We start from the raw sequence: 24,657 nt of genomic DNA, 5'->3' as shown, positions 1-24,657 counted from the left end.
GTTATAAGGAAGACCATCAAGATAAAAAGGAGGGCTGACCGTGATCTGGATGTGCCCTTAGAGTCACGTGGAGAAGATGGAAAGAGAACAGAAGAATAAGAACTATTAAAATTCAAAAGGTTGGAGATGTTTATTCAGCCTTGGTCCAGGACTGCTCCTGCAGCCTGTACTTTAAGTCTGATCAGCTTACTAAAATGACATTTAGACAACCATTATGTATTGCAAGAAGGTATTCTGTTCTCCATTTATGCAAGAATACAACTTCTAGTGATAAACTGTAAGCAGCTCAAAGGCAGCTGAAAGTACCAATATTCTGAGTACCGAGAGAATTGGATTACTACTTATTTCTAAGGGCAGACAGGACCTTACCTACTCCTTTCAGCCTGCAGCTCACAGTCTGCACTGAATTTCCCAGTTACATTGCTGTGATGAGCTCTTGGTAAGAACAGACAGCACACTCAACATCTGCCACCAAGACTATTTAAGCTCAGACTGACACCAGTGAATTAAAATGCAGAATCAGCTCCCCTCAACTTCCCTGCTGCTCTTTGCAAAGAGCACCCACCAAACAGCTTTGTCTACACTTTTAGCTCAGACCCCTAAATCACTCCTTCCCATTAAAGTTATTGGATTTGGCCTCATTACAGCTTTGAAAGACCTGTCTCTTCCTGACCATTTAACTTTTTGCCTAATGAATCACATTCAATGGCATGCAGAGGCTGACAAGGAGCAGCTAAAAGAAGTACCCTGTACTCACTGAAACCAAAGCTAGACCTTTTCTCACTGGACATGTATTAATACCAAGAGCAGGGCCCCTGGTAGCTTCCATTCGAGAATGATGACAACTGGAGTCTTGCTGATAAAAATATTCACACCTCGCCTGTTTCTCTCCCTGCCTTTCACAAGTACACACGAGACAAGGCTTACATGATTATTGGAATTCTTTTTAACATCTTGAGAAATACAAGCATTACATCTGCACTGCAGCCTGACACAGTTATAACACAGCATTTCAGAGCTGGTGACAAAATGCACTCTGAAATACTCAGCAGAGAGACTGCTGCTCTCCACAGTGAAATACTGCTTACTCCAACTGTGGACACGTACTCCAGAAAGACTTACATCTTCACACAAAGATAAAAAGAGCTATGACCTCCAAGAGAGAAATGAGAGGCTGCAGTAAGAGCAGCAATGTTGTGGCCAAAAGAAACTGCCCCCAGCACACAGATACAGGCAACACATGTCCCAGTTTTTACTCCATTCTCCACCCTAGAAAAGAAGATAGACAAGAACCAACTACATAAAAGAAAAAAAAAAAACAAACCTCAGAACAAAATCTTACTTCATCATGACTGTGCAGTGTCACTAGACAATAACCACTGGATAAAGCAGAAATGTTATTTACCAGCTCTTTTTGCATTGTTTTTCACTTGAGCTGCTCAGATAAGCAAAAGCTGTCTGCACCCATTACACAAACCCTCCTCTGAACAGATAATGCCAGGGTGCAAGTGGAAAATCCAGGGATCAGCATTTCTTTGCATCTGTGCTGTGTTGCATATTCATATATTCCATAAACAACCTCAATAAAACATTTCAACAAAAGAGAGCAACAAATCCTCCAGCAAGGTGAGCATGTGGTGACTGACAGATAAGTAATCAGCACATGTTGCAGAGAACATTCTTGGCAACCGTGAACCCTAAATTTGAAGTGTGAGAAGAAAAAACTGCCACGTCGTAGATTCAACTTGCAGTGCCTGTACTCAGCAGCTTCTGGAGAGCTCAGCTCACAATGCCAATCGGATATTTCCCACAGAAAACAAGACACCTGCACAAAAACATTGGCAAAAAACCCAATGCATTTTTATTTTCACTTAAGTTTCTACCTCTGTGCCTCCATTGTACGGCCCAGAAAATGTACGTATTCTCTTTGTTTAAAACACCATCAAAATACATAACCCATGTACATGCAGACATAGGAGGAGTCCTGTCAAACTATCTGGGTTTGTTTGAACAAGCCCCAGGGATTCATTAGGCAATCCATCCAAGTAAAGTCAAGATGCACAGCATTTCCAGAGCCCTGGCATGACTGATACAAGACCAATGAAAACAGAAGACCCACCTTGCAGTGTCCTTGTCACGTTGTCAGTCACAGGATACTTTATTTCAGGTTTTCACAATCTGAAACAAAACAAAAGCTCTCAGTTAGTGGCAGCTATTAAAGTGAAAAGGCTTTCATTTTACTAAATTAATTAAAAATCCATAAATTGCAATGTGATTAACAAAATGCCTTCCTTCCCTGCGTTTAGTAATATGTGCGAAGTTATACCAAACTCTCCTTTCAAGCGACTAGAATCTTTCTTGCCATTATAGCTTATATCCCACCTTATGCATCAGCCCATGTCTTACTGAAGAGCGTGGGTCTTCAGAATGACTGTTCTCATACAAAGTGGATATCCACGGAAAAGCTGACTGTACTGAAGCACAGGCTACCCTGATGGTTTCTGTCAGGATCAGAGTTTCATAGAAACAATTAAACCCTTTCCTTTACAGAAAAAAGATGATCTGTAGGCAAAAGACCTTTCATGTATCTAGATTCACTGGGAATAATTTGCCAAAAATTACAAAATATGGTAACAGCAACAACCAAAAGCACAAGGAGTCAGCAAAAACGAGGATAATATGACTTAATTTACCAAAAGCTTCCTTGTTTCCAGGAATCCCACAGTTACACCACACAGTAAAAAATGATGTGCTAACAAGCTGCAGACCAGACTGATGGGACCTATAAACTGAAAATCAGGTAATGCAGTATCATGTACCACAGAAAAGCTGCAACATGGAAGTGATACTGAGTAGTCAGGAGAATTCTCTGGTGCTCCAGCTGTTTTACTGCAGGACCTGAGGCAAGTCCTTAACTACTTTGTGCTCAAGTTACTAACCACACTTTACAATGAGTATAGTATCATCACAACAGCATAAATGAGGATTAATTACTGCTTTGCAAATCCTGGGAAAGGCCGGGCAAGGGAGAAGCACCTATAAAGTACAAATCATGGGCATTTACAAATTGCACTGAATTGCCCAAGAAGGAGGGAGGACAGAATTCCCTTCCCAGGTTCAAGCCAACAGCTTTTCCAGTCTATCATCCTTAATCAGCATGAACCCACTCTCAGAATTAATTTCTGCCAGAATGTGAGTGACAAAACTCACAGCTCAACAAAGCTTATATTTAAGATACTCATTGCTTGACGGGGGAAGGATGGGGAGAAGATAAATGCTAGCAGGAATACTCTGTAGTTTTAGTGAACTTTGCTATGTCTCACAGTATCCATGAGCATAGGGGTTGTCACTGAAAGCAATGGGAGTCTGATTTCATACAACTTAGACATGAAGCATTTTATTTCACAGAAAGGTAGAGAAAGGTAGATTTAGTGTCTTGACAAAGTTAACAGGAAGCAGTGGCTGAATCATGAGCAAAAAGCAAGGACACCATCCCTACCTTCTGCTTTTAAGCATGGGGCAACTTGCTGAAAGCACAAAAAGACTTAAGTCCCTATTGCACACTGTTGTCATAACTGAGGATAAAGATGGAGGTGTAACCAGGAGAACTGCAGAAGAAAAGTCAAGCTCAACTATATCTTCTTTCCTTCCAATACCAGAAAATGAAAAGTCAGTTCTTACAATACACTGGCCAGGCGTGGTCCCTATTACCTTTGGTTAATTCCATATGTCTGAGAAGGAAATCAGCTCTAAGCCGGTTAGACTTGCTAAAGGAGATTTGTCTAAGGCCCCACCCCCAGGTACAGAGAAATGCACCAAAGATTCGTCATTCTTTAGGAAGATGCTACTTGTCCAGATACTCTTAGTAATGGTCAGCAAAATACAACCATCTAACAACTCATACATAATATTCCCCTCTTGAGCAAAACCCCATTCAGCACCTCCCAATCTCCAAGGAGCTCCCAGTCCATATCCAAAGTAAGAGATGAGTAGAGGCTGTACCAGCAGGATTCCTTTTCTCAAGCTTCTGATGAGCAAATGATGGACATGCACACAACGCTGGCACCTCCAGCAAGCAGAACTTTCAGCATCTTTACATCCTGGTCCACAATGTTTACTCTCTAGAGACTCCAGACTCATTCTGCTATCTTTGGGCATGCTAAAAGAAGAACAGACTTGTTGCTAGTAAGATAAAATGGCCATGAAACCCCAATCAGCTATTTACTTTCCTGCTAGTTATGCTCAGTTAACTCTGCCTTAGGAACAGCAAGATTTTCCAAATCACAGCCCTGATTAATGCAGCCTGTGGTGAACATCCAGGACACATTTAGGAAAAGACTACTAATAAAGTACCATGCCAACTGTTTGACTCAGAAAATGAGATTAGAACTGCTACATGTTGGCATTTTGACTTCTGAATACTTGCTGGCTAATAAAACCAGGAGCTGTCTTTAAAGCCTATACTGAACAAAATTATCTACCCCTTTCCTGAAACTACAGTGGCATTTGCTAACACTGTCAGCTTTTATGTGAAGTCTGTGCTCCTGCAAGGAGTCACGCTGGCAGCTCTGGTCCTTCACTAACTGTTTTCCAGTAACATCCAATAGGAAAATAAAGTTGCCCAGTATTTTCCATCTTTCAGCATACACCTACCCCAAGAGATGGGCATGTGCTATGAAGATAGCTGTGCCTATCCAAAATATTCCCTGGCACAGCTGGACACACCTTCCAACACCCTGGGTATGGTTCACTTCAGAAGATGGAGCTGGTTTGGCTAAAAGGGAGGAACTGTTTGGAAACCTGAAGGCGGGAGATAGATTGGGTAATGGCGATCACAAAATGACAACACCGACTATTCAAATATAAGGAACAAACAAGTAGAGCAGATTAAGGGTAGTGAATCTTGAAGGAAAAAAAGATTTTAAGCAACACCACACAAGTCAGCAGGGCTTTGTGGGAGGCCAAAGAAGTGCAGAAAACCTACAAGTGCTGGAGATGAAATAAAGCTACAAACAAAAAGTAATCTATGGGAAAACAAAGCTGGGACATGTTTTATTCTTAAAAAAAAAAAAAAAAAAAACCAGAAACACAAAACAAACAAAAAAAACACCAACCCAAACCAATCACACACTAATGAATGAAACTCACAGGAGATGAGGGAAGTCCTAATGCACTGCCTGGAGGCAAGCAGAGAACCACCAACCACCATAAAAAGGAAAGAGGATGACAACCACACAGAGAACTAGAGACCTGTCAGGCTAACTCAGATTCCCAAAACAAATTGTGAATTAATTATAAATATCTGAAAGACAGTTAAATGACCAAAATCAGCAGATCTACTTCTGTAAAAGACCAACCAAGTCAAACTGGTCTGATCTAGTTTTCTGTTACAGTTTATCAAACACTGGAAAAGGACAGCGCATGCTTGTTGCACTCTCCAGGGGGTTGGATGAATGCTCAGAGGGGTCAGCCTGAGGCTCACTTCTTTGCAATATTTTATGTGACTAACCACAAGAAAGCACTGATCTGAGAGAGTTTACAAGTATTTCATTAGGTTCCAAGTCATCCAAAAATCAATGCCATGAAACTCACTGATTCAAAGTGCTATAGAGGCAGCAAAAAGAAATACTTCCACACAGAGCTTCATCCACCAACATCTTAGCTGAGTCCCCATAGGTTGAGCCCAGGTACACACCATTGCTGCAGTGCAAGCCCACATTCCTCTCTGCTGTGCTGACTCTTAGGTGGAGCAAGTCACACTCCAAGTGAACAACTGGATATCCAACTTCCACAGCAGTTTTCCAGAGCTCTTCTGTCAGAGCTATCAACTTCATACTATTAATTGTTGTCTGACACACAGACATGCCTTAGCAGAGGAGATAATCCTCCAAAGTATAAAGCCAGCAGTTGTTCAACATGTCTGAAAGACTTGCAAAGGAGATTTAGGTTCATCTAACTAAATTAGGAACCTTCTCAATCTGTACATTACCTTCACTGGACAGTCAAAAAGAACCAGGTAAACAGGATGGAGGTATGTTGGGGAACCTGCCTCCACAACCAAGGTCTGCATTTTACCTCCTGCAACATCTTCCAACCTTGTGCATTCACCTTTCTTTGATCTGCCCACTGCAGATAATGCATGGTCCAAGATTTTGGTTGTTCACCTGCCTGCATGGGATGAAGCTGAGCAGCAGGAGCTGTGGATGTATTCTGGGGCCTTGGCCCTGAACTAAGCTAACTCACATTTTGAACTGAGGTTCATATTTGAAGCCTACTGGTACAGCAGCCTGCTCATACAGTCTGTGTGGAAGAAGAACAAAATAATCCTCCATTTTTTTAAAAAGTCAGGTTTTTCAAACCTCACTTCATCTCTAACTGGCCTAAGATCTTTCCTCATCTGCTGTGGTACTTTTGAAAGCCTCTCTTACCACATGTAGTGAAATGGAAAGTTTAATGAGTTCTAATAATTCCAGGATATTTTAGATTGAGCCATACATAACAGAGCTAAGTGGCAGTAATGTAACAGGTCTATGGGGCACCTTCCCTGCTGTACAAAAAAGGAGCAGATACACATTCAACACCTTTAATGCAAGCTGAGAGCCTAGTTTTCCAGGAGCACATACCCTTTTCAACCTTAATCTCCCAGTTTCAGGGACAGGAATTCACACCAAAAGTACACTATGCACTGTCAGTATTTCTGCACTAACAGAACCTCAAAGTTTCTGTTTAGTTCTCTGACTGATCCTGTTACACATTTTTTAATGCTTAAACACATATTCAAAGGTGCGACTCAAAACACTTCAAGGGTACCAACACCACAAGAAAATATGCAACAAAAACCCCTGATGCTCCACCACTGCTCTTATTCAAGTAAATCCTTTATCCTCATGACAAGGTACTTCTGCTGGTATGAACCTACAAATTCTGAATTGTTTTCCTCTCATTCATAGGCAATGTCTTCCTCATTGCAATTCTGATTTCCAGGAAGTTTATCCAGGATCTACACAGTTACAAGTAGAATTAAAACACATCCTTTTCTTATCTGCTCTTACAAATTTTCAGTTTATTGGCATCAACACTGTTAAGAGTTAACATGGTTGAAAGCTTCCTGTGAGTAAAAGAATTGCCTGAAACTTTTTTCTTCTTCCATGAGATTTCATACTCAAAAGCCTGACTCCTTGGTGGGACAGACCAGCACAGCTCTACCAAAATGCCAAGAAATGCCACTGATTCACAGGAGCTAAGGATCCATCTTGGACATTTATCTCAGGAAACCATAATGTGAGTTATTCTCTTCTCCGCAGTGATGAGAATACGCTTGAAAAGTATCTCTGCTTTCTTTTCCTGCCGGAGAATCTACACTACTATCTTCCCCTTCTCTCCCAAAATAAGTCCTTGAATGTTTCTCCTGTTACTCTTGCAATATCTGGTCCTGAGCCCACAATGCAATTTAGAGCTTCGCCACTGACCACCACCTGACAACCACATTACCTATGCAGCCCTGCCAATCACAGCTTTTCAAGAGGAAGTATTAAAGGAAGTGTCCCTCTGCCTTACAGGTTCTTACTACTTCAATGGCCAAACACCTCCCAGTCTACAACCTTCGCCTTCCCAATTCCTATACAATACAGCCAAGGATTAGTTACTGCAGTACAGAAGGGTAACTGAGGCACAGAGAAATTATGTTATTTACTGCAAGTTCCCAATAAAGTCTTTGGAAACAGGTACAGACCTCAATTCAGATGACATTCACCACACAGCCTCAGCTGATGCTAAAGGTGCTTGTCAAACAAGGCTCACACCAGCTATACAATTTTGGAAAGTCCACAAGCAGCACTAGTTCAAGGCTAATAGTTTAAAAAAAACTCCTTAAATACCACCATAGGCAGCTTCTTTCAACAACCTGCAAATCAGAGATATAATGCAAAGCGTCAATAATAAAGAGATGAAAAAACCCAGCAGCCAAGCAGCACTCCTTTTTAAAATCAAGTTCAATTTAAGGCATTCATATCAGAAATCCATGAGAGTTCTTCTGGAGTTTCTAAGTGTCCCACACATGAAGGATTACTTTGGGAAAGTTTATTTCTTAATTAAATAATGAATCAATTCAATTTGTTGTAATCTAAGCTTTAAACACTCAAGTAGGTTGATTTGATAAATATGAATCTTGAATAAAGTAAAAAGGCTCTGCCATTCTAGACATGAAAAAGTTAAAGAATTAACTCTTCTGTGCAGTTTGAACTCCAGCTTCCTGATGCACAGGTTTTAATCATATGACCTTGTATCTTTTGAAAAAAATATGTTGCTCCTCACTCTTAAAGAAATTAAAGCAACTCCAGGGAAGAAGAAGGTATCAGTAGGACAGCTCCCTCTGGCACCACGATTCGAAGGAACGTAATAAAACCAGAACTGGGGATAAGCAGTGGAGTGTGCAGGTGTGAGGAGGATGGCCTTAGAGCCAAAGTGGAACATCCCAGGAAAGAAAACTGTTTCTTTCCCAGCCTCTGCCCAGGTGTCCTACCCCCATCTCTGTGCTCAAACTGCTCCCAGAGGGTCAGAGCAGAGTGTCGATGATCCCACAGGGAACCCGAACAGCTTCCACTGGACACCTACGAGTAGGGTTACTTGGACACTGGAAGTTTTTTCCACCTCCAGAATGAAAGTGCACCTCCATTTCACTGCAGGCTTCAGAAATATAAATTCCTAAACACGTGACACAGCAAGATAATTTAACAATGGCTGAAATGGAGAAGTCAGTATTTTCAGAGCAGTCTTACATAGTTTGCATAAAGCAAGAAGAATGAAGACATGCACTGAAAATACAGAAGAAAAGTAAAAACACTGAGTAGCAGTTCCCAAATGGAGCAACATCCACACCATGCACTTAATGAGGTGGGAGTTCTGTGGAAACAAGTAATAATGTGATCCCATAATTAAAGACTGCTTTGTAATATGTAGGCAGAAGGCTGCCACAAAGACTGCGCAAACACCCTTTATTCCAGTATTTCCTGAAGTGAGCCATTTGCCTCGGCAATGTTAAAAGGTTCCTTTAACAGCTTTTTCAGTCTGTGATACATCATGTAGATGGAACTGAGGTCAAGTGCATTAAGAATCTGAGTAACATTCTGTGCTGTAACATGACAAAAGAAGCACTGTCTGAGCTGCAAGGGCTGACTAGCACTCAATCTATTTCTACAGTCATACTAGAAACACATGTGGAAGTGTACAGAACTTGGAACTCATCTAAAAAACTTTTAAAATAAACAGGGTGTTTAAATTCTGAATAAAATATATAAATACTAAGTCTTTGGTGGCCTCCTAGGTCCTGTATGAACGAGAGTGGCATCCCAGAAACAGCACATTAACAGCACTACCCACTCTAAAGGTTAGTTGGGGAAGGCAAGGACACATAGCAGGGTTTTCTGTCTGCCTTACCAAGAGACCTCAGTCACAACTAACAATGGCAAACTCACTCAAATCTGGCTTAGAAACTCCATTTTTTACGGATTTATTAACTTTTAATTAGTAGGCACAGGCATCACTCTAGTTTTAAATAATTCTTCCCTGGGAAGTGACATTATCTCTATTGTATTTGTATCCCAGCCAAGGAAGAATGCACCTTTTCCTTTATTAATAGGGCTGGCAGTAACATAATTAATGAGTAGCTTTGAATGTGATCTTTAAAACCCTCTATTTGGGATTGGAACACTGATTGTAATTACAGGTGCTGAGCAAAGAGCTTGTCTTGGTACATTTCAAAATGCTACATATATAATTCATCCCCAGCTTTTTTTTCAAGACAGAGATTTTCAGAGGTTCAAGAGGCTTTCAGAGTGGAGGGATTTGATTTAATAGGGACTGGTCACTCAAAGCAGATGCTCAGAAAAGTGCTCCAACAACCCTAAATTGACCGCTGTGGCAACTATTCCTATAAGCACAAAAAGAAAACTGGGCACTGACATAGCAAGCTGTGATTCCGGAATGTAGTCCTTCATCACTTCAGCAGCCCTGTTAACCGAAGTGGGTCTTACCACATAACCATTTGCAAACCCAAGTCGTACCGAGCACAGGGCTGAAGGGATCCCATGCAACATTTCCACTGACACTTTTTTGTTCTGGAATAATGTCTTTGACAGCCTGGGATTTTTTTCAAAAGATACAAGGAAAGCACTTGAGAGTGAGCAAGTACAGCTGCAGCATGAAATACGTTAGAATACACTTGTCAAAACTCTAGATCATGTGTTGGTTTGAGATAAAGTGTCTGTCAACGTTAACCTAATCACACAGGCAGAGGCCACTTGGAGTCATTATATTCAGGATTCATAAAAGAGAGCAGAGGTTTTACGAAAGCTGCACAACTTCTGATCCTCAGTATTTGGGTGTGCATGTATGTACATATGTATCTGCATGTACATATTTACACAGAGAAGTTACACAAACTTTTTTTTTTAAGAGAGATAGGAAAGGAAAGCACATGGAAAAGGAGAGGCAGCCAGGACACGAACATCCAAAGAGCAAATATATTAAAAACTAAACATCTTATTCAATTATAGTAGGTTCTACAAGCATTTTCTGAGCACTGGCTCCTACAAGCACAAGACTACTACTGAATCAGAATGACCACCTTCCACTCCAAGATGAAACCAAGAGCACAACTGATTTGAGCCTTCATGCCACGTCAATTTATACCTGCAAAGCACGGAGCCATGGTCCCACTTTTAAGGAGATTTCTGTTTCTTTAATCCTGTCATAGTAACTTTGACACTGATTCCCTCTGCAGTGGCTGAAGTGAACACCAACTCAGGAAAACGCCTTGTGTTATCTGCCAAAGACTGAATCAAGCTAATCAGCAGTTTGCCAATGCATGCTGATGTTGACACTTCAAGGATCACAAAATATTTAGTTCAACTGTTTAATCCTTTAATGCTGCTACCCATCAATCACAGAGCTCACTATAATTGCAGGTTTCAAAAAGTACCAATAAGATCATTAACAGAGCAATGCAGAGGATAGCACAACAAGAAAAGGACTTCATCAGATGCCAAATCCTTTCTATGCAAAGCCTAATGCCTGCAGACTCCTCATATGCATCAATGTCAAACCACAGGCTGAATCACCTGCATGTGGTTCCCAAAGGCACAAGCTGCAAGAGCACACTGCAAGCATAAATCATTTCCTAGGTGCAACACCAGTCCCTAAATTTAGGTACAGGCACCTCAATTTGCAGAGGCTGAGTCCGGAAACTTCCTTGCTGGACATTTGAGCCAGGGATCCAGTTCTGTTGCTCACCTCTGGTAAACCTCTTTGTCTCCAGCAGCTCGTTCTGACCCTCCTGAAAAGAGCCCAGAACACACAGGAGTTGCAGGAAACTTGACTTAGCTCTGCAGTCTCACTGTCCCCTTCCACACTCACAGCTGTAGCTTTTCTCCACTACATACAGTGAGCACACAGTTTTCCAGAAAGCAATTTACCCTCTCTTACTGTAAGTACTATCATACCCAATTTTCAGCTTCTGTCTGCATTATACTAGCTTTATGTTTCAGGCTGTCCTCCCTTTCACCCTTTGCAATTTACTGGGCAGCATTTTGCAATCTCTCAGCAATGCAGACAAATCAGTTCCTACTGTTGTTCCTCCATAGGTCTTCTTGAGTAACATTAGTGAGACATACACTAGCTGTGGGTAGCTGGACACCTTTGGCCAAGACAGATTGAGGCAGACACTCTATAGGATACTCAGGCAACAATCTTTAGGGTGCTAAATTATGTGAAAACTATATAGAGAAAACAAATATATGTTCTTCTGTCCAAGTCTAAGGATTTTTCCCACTTCCTCCCTTCATATGCTAAAAGTGGGATCTTACCCAGACACATTGAACTCAGGAACACTGTAGAATATATGGCCCCTGCATAAAAACGTGGGACACATCAGGAAGCACATGTGCTGTCAGGTAACCCCAATATGGGTGTTTACACCAGTTAATGTCAGTGTTAAAATGAGCTGTCTCCGTACTCAAGTAACTATCATCGTCCAGTTGGACAAACTCCAGTGTTACAGAATTTCTCCCTCAGGTTTCCATACTCAGTAAGTTGTTCTGCACCTATTCCTCTGACTTCCCACTGTATCCTTGCAATCCTTAGAGTACCTTTCCCCTGCAACCATTTAACTGTAGCAGTGTGCTGGCATAAGGCCAGCTACTGTCACCCTGGTGGGTGCTTTTTTTTCCTACTGCTTCCAGAAGTCTGAGGAAGATGAAAGCCAAGGGCAGCAACAGTAGTAGTACCATCACTACTGAACAGACAAGAATTCCATGATTTCTGCTCTCTGCTTAGCACTGACATCTCAACTGTTCCACAGTACAAAACTCAAGATATAAAACACTCACAGTTCAATACAAAGATTACTTTCCCTGTCAGCTGACTGCAAAAGAGTCATGCCATACATGGCCCTCAAGCAGACATGGGATGTGTGCACTAGAGAGACAAAATGTCTGTGCTAAAACCCTACAGATAATGTGGCACAGCTATAATTATCTCACATAGACCCTTTCTGCACTTGACCATGGAAGAAAGAACATTCAACAGAGCAAATCACCACACAGTAATTAACAAAGAGCAATCCACTCCAATGCAGTCACGGTTACATTGAGCTGATGATGTCTTTAAGGCTAAGGCCTATTTTGCACTGCCTCCAGATCAAAGGCAAATATGCCAGCAGTAATGGTAACTGAACTGAAGAACTGAGTAATTCTGCCCTAAGGAGAGAGCATTTGGTAAAGGCTGAACCAAAAGCCAGAACATCTCCAGTAAGAGAAAGCTTACCTGCAAGTCACTTGAGCACTGTGGATAGATCTTGTCAAGCACAGGTGAGTTATCTGGCCTAGGCAGAGCAGAGGATGCCATCATGATAGCATGGCAGGTCTAACATCACTGCAGTAGAACTAAGTGGTGCTGTGGGCAAGCACAACCACCAGCAACACATTCAGCACGCAAGACTTGGCTGTGTGGTCACAGCCAGTGTGTTTTCTTTAGTTCACATTTACTCAGCAAGTACTACTCTTAAGACAAGGCACAGAACCAAAGCACAACTTCCCAACAAATGAAATATTAAACCAGGTAAACAAGACAAGCAAAGAGAACAACCTTGCCATCCCCGTAAGGGAACGTTTTCATTTGTCCTTTCCTTGAAGAATTAATGTTGGGTAAATAAAAAAGAACCAGTGGTAGCTGGGGGTTTATTCATTTCCACATGTTTTACCTTTACAAGAAAATAATTTTCATCATCTTATCTATCCAGTGTTGACTTTGATGGTGTGAATGGACAGTTTTGCTTTCACCATTCATACCAATTCTGGTTCCACTCAAAATATTCACCTATATATTTTATCCCTGTCAACCTGTAAATCATCTGAATTATTCAGTAAACTGCTATAACAAGGATTCCTTTAGAGAAGGTTTGCTAAACATGGCACATATGGAATTCATTCAGTAAAGGATTTATTTTCTTGTCAGATTAGAAAATAAATTGATAAAATCACTCTTGCTTTCCAAGACAAGGGATGTGTTACACTAATTCTTTATACTTCTTCGCTTCAGGTGAGAGATTTTCAAAAACACGGGAGCATGTACAGACCACAGAATGCAAATTCCTAATCACCCCTCAAAAAAAAACAGTAAACCTTCTAATATTCAGTGCCTTGAGAACAGAGTAGCAAGACTAGTTGTATCCAAAATAGGACCTAGAACTGGGTCTTATAAACCGCATTCTCTGATCACCTGTAATTCATCAAGCAAAATCTAAGACATTTCTGCAATCAAGAAGGAAAAAATAAGCTACATTTTGCTGCATAGAGAGGATCTTCTCCTTGCATGTACCTAGCTTGGATGACCCAGGAGGTAACATACATACATATATATATATACACACACACATATCTTAAAAAACAGTACTAGCTGCTTCTCTGCAAAACCACTAGCTGGATATCCTTCCTGCTTCTCCCTTCTTAGATGCCTGGAAAATCATTGTGATTTTACAAGCGAAGAGACCACAACTGTCCAGCTGAACACACAAGCAGCAGCTTTTGGACAGCTACCAAATACATCTTTACTTGGGTCAGGGAAAACTGTCCCAAACCCCGGGGTGGGGACCCCAAGCCTTCCACTTCCATGGCACTGTGGGTCAGCACGGAGCCGCTCTGGCACGACGCCATGGGCAGCGGGAGCAGGCCTGGCCCATGGCCGTGCCAGTGCCCCACTGGCACAGAAGAGCATCCTGCACAAAGTACGGGGAAGGCAGCTCCCTCTTGCAGCAACAGCAACAGCCTCTGAAGGAAAATAGAAGTGAAAAGGTGGTTATGGTCTGGCTAATCCTGTAATCAAATAAACTTCTAACATCTCTCTGATGATGTGCAATACTGGTAGAAGAATTATGCAGCTTTTGTGAAAAATTATAAGTTAAATTTGCTTTTCTTCTGGGGTTTTGTGGGAAATTCTATTCTTCAGCTCACAAACAAAAGATTTCAATTTTTCTTGATAATACTTTTACAAAAGTTTAAAGCTCACCAAAGCAGCAATCTTCCAATTAAAAAATGTGGTACTGGTTACATTTAATCATATTAAGGTATTTAAAACAACAAAAAATGTCATTGGAATTCATTCTCTCACTGCAAGTACCTCACCATGTGTTTCCAGAGCCTTGCCCATCTACTACAGTAGATGCTCCACACCAAGAAACTAGACTTCCAAATCACCTAATATTGCAGGAAAGCATACACTCACACTCACGAATTATGCTTTATAACAGGAAGAAGAGCCTATAAATTGCATGTGCAAATTCCAAAAGACAGATTATGTTCAACACCAGACAACAGCTAAGGAAAAATAACCAGAATAGCTAGAATTATTCATTCAAACTGCATGTTGCAAGGGGAAATAAAGTATTTTCATATTGTGGTCCGTTTCACAATAATATAACCATCCATGTTCTCTTCCAACAACATACGGCCAAAAAAAGGGCATAAGTCTGGTTATTATTATATTAATAACAATTTCTGTGCTTGCAAGTGTCCTTCTGAAAAAGTGCACAATGCCCTTTTTCTGCAAAGGTCGTGGGGAAAAAGAAAATCAAATATCTCAGTACTTTCTTGCTGTAACCAAAATGGCTAATTAATGGGGCTGTCTCAGCAGCTGACATAAAAATATTATCTCATTTTAGGTTTACTGCATATTTATATATTTAAAACTTTTAAGCAAATAGAGGAGAATGAATTTTTTTGATAAATCTAATTTTATCCAGATACAAAAAAAATACCATGGGAATAAACTCTTTTTCAGTTATGTCTTGTCTGCACATTACAACAGGTAAAGTCTTGGAAAAACGTATTAGATAAAACCAGCAAAAATCTATTTTGACTCAAGTCTCCTTAACTTTCGAGGCTGATTGTTTTGCTTTGACCAGATATAAAAGACTGAGATTTTTGGATTTCAAACTGCTTGCAAACAATGTGCAAGTAGTTCAGTGGAAACAAGTTTTGACATTTGTCCATCAGACACAAATGTTTCATTTTTTTTTCTAAATTAGCTCCTACAACAACATGACAAACTCTGAAAACATGTCCAACCATTTCAGTGTTGCGCAGATCAGATGCAGCAAAGAACATGATCTGCGGCTCTCCTTTAGCCTGCTGTTTGCATTCAAAAGCCAAACATGCTTAGAGTTTTCAGGATCTGTTTTCTACTTTATATACTGTCCCTGGCAATTATTGTTCCTTAGATCTCAAGTTTCCCAATGGAAATCCCGCAATTTCTTTTATCAAACATATCATAGTTTTAGTAGGAGATTCTACATTCAAACCATTAAAGGAGCTTCCTTTGCAGATAGCAGCCTTCTGGGGAAAGGTATTTTATTCACTCCTTCTGTTGTTCTTACTTTGTTGTTGATGCTACTTAATTCACTACAAACAGATGCTTGACAACTGTCTTGCCCTCTACCCCAAATGAGTGTTTTGAAACTAGAAAGGACATCAGTACTTTGGTAGGGTTTTTTTCCTGTGAGAATTTTCAGAACATTATACAGTAGCAAACCTCACCAGCTTAAAGGAAAAAAATCAGTACAATGGTATAGTGGCTGAGATGGCTATAACTTCTCCTATACTGTCTTTTTTATGGCATCTCTATCAGGTTGGCAATAGATGTAGACAAAGCAGGGCACTCCACCCAGACAACACAGCAGGAAGAAGTGGATATTCCTCAGAGTAATCACTGCAGAACTGGGAACCTGACCACAGCTTTCCTTTCTACTCTCAAATGAAAATCAATATGAGAAAAATAAGATATTTCTTAGAAGTGCATGTATTTACCTCATATTTTACACATTTAAGTGCTACATCTTTTTGTTCTGTGCTTTTCTAACTATCACACACTACAATCTCAGTGCCTGGGACAGCTGGGATATCCTACTTAGCAGTCATTTCTTGATCCTTCCATCATTTTCCATCGGCACAGCCACTCTCAGCCATTCAGGCAGCCACAATATATTACAGCATCTTACTTCCACTTACTGTCAGATGATCAAAACAATATTTTAGAAGTACACAATTAAAATATTTAAAAGGAACAACAGATGTCTGAAAAGATAAAATAAACAGAGTTAGTGGCACAGTGCCATACCACCATTCCACCTTGTCTCCCGGCTGTAAGAAGTGCACTCCCTACAGCACATGCCCTGCTTTTCAGGCACTGTTTACACCTTCAAATGGTCTTCCCAGCATGTTACTGTTTATGAAGCTTGATTTCACTTTAGGTGTTATTTGAGACAACACCTCAAAGTGTACCAGTACAAACTGTTTCAACTCTCAGTTCATAGAAATTACAGACACTGATGTTTGCCTGGCCCTCTCCCCGTACCTGCAGCGTATGCCTCCAAAACCAAAACATTTTTTAAAAAAAGCAAAGCAGTGCTGCTGCAGCCTAATCTATGCTGGCACCTACATGACCTCCAAGGTAGGGTCAGAAACACAACCAAAGTAACTCACCAGCTTTCAGACATCATACAGCATATGCCATTTCACTAGCTACATACAATCACCCTCATGAAGTTCATACACAAAACAAGGACTAGACCGAGGCTTTCCGTGATCCAGGTGTAATTCAGTGTACCATTCCTGAGAGCAGAACTCCAAGCCTTTGTTTTTATTCTTTCACAGAACTTCAGTGCCTCAGGAATACAGTTCTCTCTTAAAGCACACAGACTGTCAAATAGCATTAGTCCTTTTTTGACTTAATTTGGAAAATCCCAAATCCAGTTTTACAATTGATTTTAAACACATCTGTCATCCAGTGGGCAACATCTGCTGCACACTGCTGAGCCTGCTTCCACTGTACAGGAAGGGAGACTTCCTGTCACTGCTGCTGCCAGCTTTGGAACTGGCTTGGTTTTCTGTTAGGAGCTTGTCTTGGCCAACACACACCCACATGGTATGTGCACAAGTAAAACTAATTGTGTCACAGTGCAAAGCTAAGCCCAGCAAAACCCAGTCATGCACACAAATTTTCACTAGTCCTCCCTGCAAACCTGACTCTTCATCTAGCTCCCACTGCCATTAAAACAATGATAAGGGGATTAAAAGCACAGATGTCTCACTGCCTTCCTCTCCCCACCCTTGAAGTCTAAATATCAGGCTGGCCTGATTTATTAAAAAAAAACAAAAAAAAAACCAAAAAAAAAAAAACCAAAAAAACAAAAACACAAACCACACACACCCCCAAATAAACCTAACTTGTTTGCCAGCATGTACTACATCAGGCGATGTCAACAGTTTTAGGTAAGTCTTTAAACAGTCTCAGGCAAGTGATTTAAAGATCACAGAGAAGAACTAGATGCAATGTTTGAAGGGGAAAAGTCCTCTCCTGTTCAAATGCAGATAAAACAGAAACTGGTTGACATTAATATAAACTTAATTAGACTCTGTAATAGTTAGGTTAAAACATCACAACATCATGAACATCCTCTTTGGGTGTCCAGGCTGTCTGGCATGTTTAGGCTAATGTGCATTACTTATTACTCTCTGACCTCTCTTTCCAGGAGCACCCAGCCATGTACTATGTTTCTCAGCCTGTGGAAATGACAGGACATGTAGCTATTCAACAGGACCTAAGAACCAACACCGTGGGAAAGAGGGGAGTGGAGTAGGGAGACACCATAGCAAAAAAAAAACAATAAAGAGAACAATTCAAAAAGAAAAAGGTGAAACATTTCGATGCAGAAGGTAAACAACTACTGTAGGTCCTCTGGTAAGGAATTATTTCAATAGAAAGATGCGGCACTAGGATTGATTTGAGAGCACACCCGGGTATGGTACAGTGTGGTGAGCAGCTGGTACGACATTATGCCTCATTACCCACAAACACTAATGCAAACACCTCACACCTGATCCTCAGTCGCTTGGAGCAGAGTTCACAGTTCTGCCATTAACACAGGAGCTGCTGCAACACACTTCTTAAAAAGTACCATTAGCCAAAGTCGTATGTTTTCAGCCCCTCTGAAAGCAACTGAGACATGAAAACACTACAGTTCTGTAGACAGTTATAAGATGCCCATCAGAAAGTTTCATTTACTTTGCTGAACCTTTGCTCTTAACTCACTTTGCATGAGATCTCTGTTCCCATCATAAAGTGTTTGGAGATTCACTGCTCTTTCTCTGTCTTGAAATCACACCTGCACACACCTTGATGCAGCATATTACATCTCAACAAAAGCATATTATTTTACAGGTACAAGCTCCAGCTTAGAGCTAAATCTTACCAGGAAACCGCACAATAGCTCCCAAGGACACATTATACCATTGCTGTGGAATTTTTCAGAACTGTAGTGGGATGTGGAGTTCAGGTCTATCCACACTCAGTGGTGGGACAGACTGTACTTGTCACACAAAAGGGAGCAACCATTCGAGCTTCCAATGATGAGACTCCCTACCAAGAAGAAAATATAATAAAACATCGCTAAGTGACTCAGAAAGCTGAGCCCGAGTGAAAGGCAAAACCCTCACCAGGTTCTGAAAACAAACTTGAGTCTCTGTGTAGCAAGAGTATCTAAATGGCTGGAGAGGTTGGTCTAGTGTCATGCTATCCATTTAGGTAAATGAAAGGACTGGATAAGGAACACATTTCAGATATTTCTGATCCTTCACTTCAAGTGACTGCAACTGTCTAAAAAATAAAATAGGTTGTTAAGCACTCAGAACATCTTTAACAAATCACTGGCAACATCTGGTCAGACAGTGAAACCAAAGAACCCCATCTGACTGTATCAGACTTTTCAGGGCAACTGCTCATGCTTGCACACATGAACTATGCAGTTGCTGCCAGGAAGCATCTCACCTCCTGCACAGGGGCAAGTCAAGTCTAAGTCTGCAGAGAAGGCCTAGTAACAAGAAAGGGTACAAACTACAGGAAAACTTCCTAATCTGCCAACAAGAAATTAAATGACTCATCCAGCTGTGAAACCCCCCTGGTCTATGGCAGGGGCAAATGCCCTTGACTGTCACCTGGCACATGGAATCCTTTGCCAACAAGGGTAAAGCCCTGAAAGAGCTCTGTCTACAATACAGGTTGGACCAATCCATTTCATTTTCGATTCACCCACTCATCCCCACCAGTATTCCCAGGTCTTTTAATCTCCCTTCCCAAATTGCCACAGAAACAAAGAAGAACCAACTATTAGCTGAAGTGTCTGCCTGCAGGTGCTGCTCATGGCTCTGACCACAAGCATTTCCAAAGGCTGAACTGCAAACACTTGCTCTAAATAGAGAGCTGGATTTAAACAGCAAGAAAGATTAAAAAAAAAAAAAAAACCAAAACAAAACAACAAAAAGAAACACAAAGCCTCCTATACTGCCTACAAAAGAAAACACATGGGTAGCTCTCCAGCTGCTACTCCCCATGCATCATAAGCACACTGTCTCCTACTGGGGCTGCCTCCCCACAAGCTGTCAGTCCAGCTACTTACAGGAATTTGTTGAACCAAGCTAAGTTAGCAGAGTTACTACTCCACAGTTACTTAGTTCATCAAGCTGGGGAGAGGGAGCCTGCAACACAGGGGGCTCAGCCAGGGCTGGGCAGCAGTGGCTGAAGTATTAACCTCTGTCACAAGCACACGTGCTCCAAGAAGAAGACTCAGTGAGCCCTCTTCCTCAGGGCTCACTCTGCTGCTCCACCCAACCCTCATGCAATTGGCCCATATGAAATTCCATAATGGTGCAATCCAGCCACTGACAGACAGAAATCCAGGTCACATTGTTCACACAGCTGGCCCTTCCAGTGGCACCATCAGCAAAGGTGCCAAGAACTGAATGGTCACACACCTCAAATGGAAATGGATGTTCGCCCTGCAGTAACTGATTCAGTTATTGATGGAAAAATATGGGGGTGTGAATTCATTAAATGTTATTTCTCCATCTTTGAGGTTTGATGAATAATGAAAACTATGATTCACAAATGACTTATTACAAAAACAGCAAAACAAACACTAAGATCTATTATTTACAAAGGATTGTTTCAGCAACTCCACACCAAAGTGCCAGTCTGGAGCCTCCAGGTCCACCTCTGCACAGGGCAGTATCTCAAGCTGCATGTTTGCTATTCCTGTTTCTCTGTGCTTCCACAACTATTTCACCCAGTTTCCAGAAGAGTGCATAATTCATTTTCAAAATAGAAACACATAAATTAACTCTTCATATTAAATTCCTATTTGCTTTCCCTTCAGTAAACCGTGCACTCGGTACGCCAGACGCTATTGCTGGTTTACCAAAAAAAAAAAAAAAGAAATTACTTGAAGAGAGAATTATTGCAAAGCAGACTGGAATGACTTCCTGGAGATCGCCTGGGTTTGTGCAAGGCATCGGTTCTCCTCAAGGCACAGGAAGAAGGGGGAGCAGAGAGCCATCCCATATGCAGAGCCACAGTGGAGGCACAGCTCCCCAGAGCAAACCGCTCCTTTCCAAAGGACCCCAGCAGAACCTGAATGGCTCTCTAGACAGTGCACTGCAGGATCGGGATCTGTATCCATAAATCTGCATCCACATGGCACTGTCACAGCACACCTGCTGCCAGCAGCCAGCTTTCATAAAAGCCATGGCATGCAGTGACACAACCTTAAATGTACCTGTGTCTCTAAGGCGCAGATGGGTGCATGCCAGGACTTACCACCACTGCCCAGGCACCTCACTTCCTGCACAGAGCTGGGATTTGGAGACACATGGGTCCTTTGCAACTACAGGAAGGTTAAGCACACTTTTAAAAAACACCCAGGCACTTTAAAACAGTAAGATTTCAGGTGGCAACAGCAAAACTAAATTTCTCCTATTGAGATGATATTTCTCAGCTCGGAGATCCAACCCCAGATGACAGATGGATAGGAACTTTTTTCATCTGATATAACCGAAATACGGCAATTTAGTTTTGTTATTATATGGTTAAAGAAATCTATTCAGGACAATATACCTGAAGCCAATATCCAATAAGAATTTTTTTTTTAATTGCCAAGTTATCATTAACCTGAAATCCCTAAAGATACTGGAAGTCCCTAGAATAGAAACACAGCCTTAACTAAAGAAAAATAATATTCTGATATCTGAGCACACTCAGCTCATTTCTTTGGTTGACATCAGACATTAGATATAATTACTGATTTCCTAAAGGTGTATATTGGTCTTTGTCAGAAAAATACTTGTTCCCAAGCACAAAACAAAAAACTCCTGTGACAAGTGGTCTTCACCACTACAGCCACCTGATCCAGCACACACGCCAGGGCTTGTCTATTTTTAGACATTAAATCAACTTCCATTAAACAGCATTCCTTTCTTTTTGAGCAGCAAAACCTATTGCTATAGATGCTTACTTTCACAGTGATGGCAGAGATGAGAAATGGGGGAGAAAAAAGAAAATAGTTAAATGCAAGCTGATTAGATAATGTGAACACAATGTAAATGTGCTGGAGATAAATTGAATGAGCACGAGGAAAAGTAAACTGAGTGACAAGTTCACATGTTCTCTTCCTCTCTATTAAAATAAAAACTTAACTACGACCACTAAAGCTTTTTTCTTCATTCCATCTCACGAGCTGAAATAGTGACACACTTTTTGAGGAGAAACACTGTCCTTGTACTCAAGACCTAAAGACCTTTATCTTCCTTAGTCTTACACTGCATGGAGGAAATTAGGCCATCAACATCAGTGGTGCCTCCCATCAAGGTCCTGGGACATCTCAGAGTAGACAGGGTCCTCAGCCAGGTGGAAATCCACTGCATTTCACTCAGATCCTTTTGAAAATACCAACCTTAAAAGTTTTTGCCCTTACATCCATATGTGCAAGCATGTGGAAGGCAACAGATCAATTCACAGAAGAACCAAGCACTTGCACTCATTTTCTTTGAGGACCCAGATTTTTCAGACTGGCAGGAAGGATCCCATGATCAAAAGCCGTTCTACAATCCAAACTATACAAACTGTAGTTCACACCACAAATCCAAGGGACTGGGAGTCATATCCCCTTATTACAAAACAGTAGAAATTTTTTGTTTTCAAAGAAAAGTAACATTAACAAAAATGTCTCTTGCTGCATTAATTACAGCGGGAAGAACAAACCTCGTTATCTACAAGGCACCATGTCAGCAGTTATTCTGACCCATGAGCACTTTTGTGTCATGCTAATTCATCATTTGCCAGGACTCCTGGAGTAGAATTTGTAGCTGGTATTTTTTTAGGGTTATTTTCCTCCATAGAGAGTGCCAAGGAGTTTTGGGCCCATCTGCCTCTGACAGAGGTTCAATGTAAAGTCCTTATGCATCAGCACATCATAGAGAGCTAACAAAGAAATGCACAAAAGGAGCCTCCCACTCTTGGAAGGAAACTGGGAGTCCCAGCTGGACCTCAGTTCCAATTAGCCGCTCCATGAACTTTTCTCACAAGAGAATGTTTTCTGAAAAAATAAATACATGCTCTGATTAAGTAAACTGTGAGGAGTTAATTTGCAATTCCACAATCCCCAAGGGACTCCAAGACCAATCTCTCTGGTGTTTCATCAGTTTCAACAGTTTATGTTGTAAGACCTATGGCCTACGATGAAGACACCAGGACAAATCTTGAGTACATTATTCACCCTAGTGCCCCCGATTCAAAGGCACTACTAGGCCAATTAAAGCAAACAAGATTTAGCAGTCAGCTACCTGCCCCAATGATTAGTACAGCAAGCTGTTTTCCCTTCTGGGATCAACAACTCCACAGCTAACAGCTTCCACCTGCAAGCACCTTGAGACAGGCTTGCAAAAAGAAGCAAAACTGTGTTTCTCCTTTCACATTCCAATTCACTGAAGTCACTAAGCAATTTAAGCCCCTGCTCTCAGAGACATACACTATAAGGTAAGCTTCCCAGATTCACATATCCAGACCCTTTGAGCTATTCTAAACACTGCTCCCCTTGGGCTAGATTCTTTGTTTGCTTCCCACATCCCCTTCCTCTGCTTGCCAGGAACTGAGTTGGTCATTATTATTTCAAGTAATGCTGCCTCTGCCCTGCAGCATCTCAGACCTGTGGAACAGCAAAGCACTCTTTTAATGTAGAGTGCACTTGATAACAAGATTAATAAAAACTACACAGCATCTTTAGAGGACCGGTCTTGTATTGGCATAGCAAGAGCTCAAGTTCTTAACAATGGATAAAAGGAGAGCAACTAAACACTGCTAAGAGTCCAGGTAGTTCTAAGCCTCTTCTGCTACGAATCAATCAAACTGGACAGCCTCTAGAAAGTCTCCATTTCCAGGCCACACTGTGCAGGGCCAATTATTCAATAAGTGACTGCCTGTGCTCTTTTAAAGAACTCAAAATAACCTGAACACTATCCACACCACAGTCATAATTCATTTCCTATACACAGAATCTCTTGATGTAAAGCATCTTCTTCAGATTTACTTACACAAACAAAACATTTTATTGGGCTGGTCAATATGTTGTTGTAAAGCAATGATTTGTTTAAAGTGGTGACAAGCCTGCCTCACCACAGAAGGCGTAAATATAAGTGTGAAAATTTGTCTCCAATCACTATGAAAAATAAAGTTTCATCAAAAACTTTATTATAACTTCAGTGAAGACTTTAATACAACTTTTGAGATGTATTTCTATGGAAAATTATGGATGTTTGTGCTCATTTTCAGGTTTGCCACCTAAATATCATCAGGCAAAAAATACTTAGTTTACAGGTGAAACAATGCAACTTCAGTGCTTTGATGCAGAACACCTGAACACTTTTCAGAGCAACTGTGATTATGAGTAATTCTGCTGGAAATTCTGAGGAAGTGATGAATGACTCGTGGAGTTCTCCAACTGGTTTTCTATGCACATGGTCTACTTGATAAAATACAACTTACATAACTAGCACAAGACAATTGAGCAATGAAGACAGCACAGGAAATGCCATTCATGTCATTAGCCAAAACGCTCATGTGGCATTAACGTTCTCAGAGAATCATCATGAAAAGTTTATTCCTTTTTAGTTCCTTGAGAACAGAAGCACAAGTGTTTATGAGAATCAAGAACACCACCTTTTTTCTCCACCCACACGGACTTGGCAGCGTGTTCCAGTATTTTGTGATGTCAGCTCAGAAAAA

General features: G+C 41.1%; 1 protein-coding gene across 42 annotated transcripts in view; it reads right to left on the bottom strand.

Moving 5' to 3' along the window:
- MAP2 (microtubule associated protein 2) overlaps nucleotides 1-24,657 on the bottom strand; it is a 222,541-nt gene that overhangs the window by 178,904 nt on the left and 18,980 nt on the right. For all 42 annotated transcript variants that reach the window (XM_032694080.1, XM_032694109.1, XM_032694111.1 and 39 more), the window contains one exon: nucleotides 2,120-2,178. The gene's annotated coding sequence lies outside the window, so the exon portion shown is untranslated. The remainder of the gene's footprint in view (nucleotides 1-2,119; nucleotides 2,179-24,657) is intronic.

This window comes from Chiroxiphia lanceolata, chromosome 7 (assembly GCF_009829145.1).
Source record: "Chiroxiphia lanceolata isolate bChiLan1 chromosome 7, bChiLan1.pri, whole genome shotgun sequence".
Classification (NCBI taxonomy): Eukaryota; Metazoa; Chordata; class Aves; order Passeriformes; family Pipridae; genus Chiroxiphia; species Chiroxiphia lanceolata.
Note: the sequence above shows the minus strand (reverse complement) of the source record. Positions and strands in the feature narration are given on the sequence as shown.